Raw genomic sequence first — 506 nt, 5'->3', positions numbered from 1 at the left:
TCCTGTGGTCTTGTAGTAAAGGAGCGCAGGCAGAAAATGCAGCACGCTGGGGGCTGTTCAGTGCCCGTCGAGGGAGGGAGAGTGGGACAGAGCTTATGTTCTTCTGCAGTTGTGTAAATCCCAAAGGAGAGGAGTGGGACCCCACTAGCCTCCCAGTTTGGACACCCCCAGGACTGGCCAGGAATTCCAACCAGCATCTGCTCTTGGCGGCACCCGAATCCCCATGTCAGCATGACACAAGCATTCAGGGGGGGCACAGGCCATGAAATCACAGCTGCCGCTCGTTTTCCCTTTGCGGAACCTCTTTGGGGGATTCCTGCCCCGGGAGGTGGCATCGCTTCTTCAACAAGCACTGAGCACCTAATTTAGCCCTAAAAGAAATAGTAAATACAGTTTACAGCCGGTGACCACCCATCACTGCACCTGCAGGTGAGGGGTCGCCCACCATGAAGGTGCGGGGTGGGCACTGGGAGCAGGTGGTGCAGGCTGCGCTCCCAGGCACGGAT

Source organism: Pygoscelis adeliae, unplaced genomic scaffold (assembly GCF_000699105.1).
Source record: "Pygoscelis adeliae isolate BGI_AS28 unplaced genomic scaffold, ASM69910v1 Scaffold185, whole genome shotgun sequence".
NCBI classification, from domain to species: domain Eukaryota; kingdom Metazoa; phylum Chordata; class Aves; order Sphenisciformes; family Spheniscidae; genus Pygoscelis; species Pygoscelis adeliae.
Note: the sequence above shows the minus strand (reverse complement) of the source record.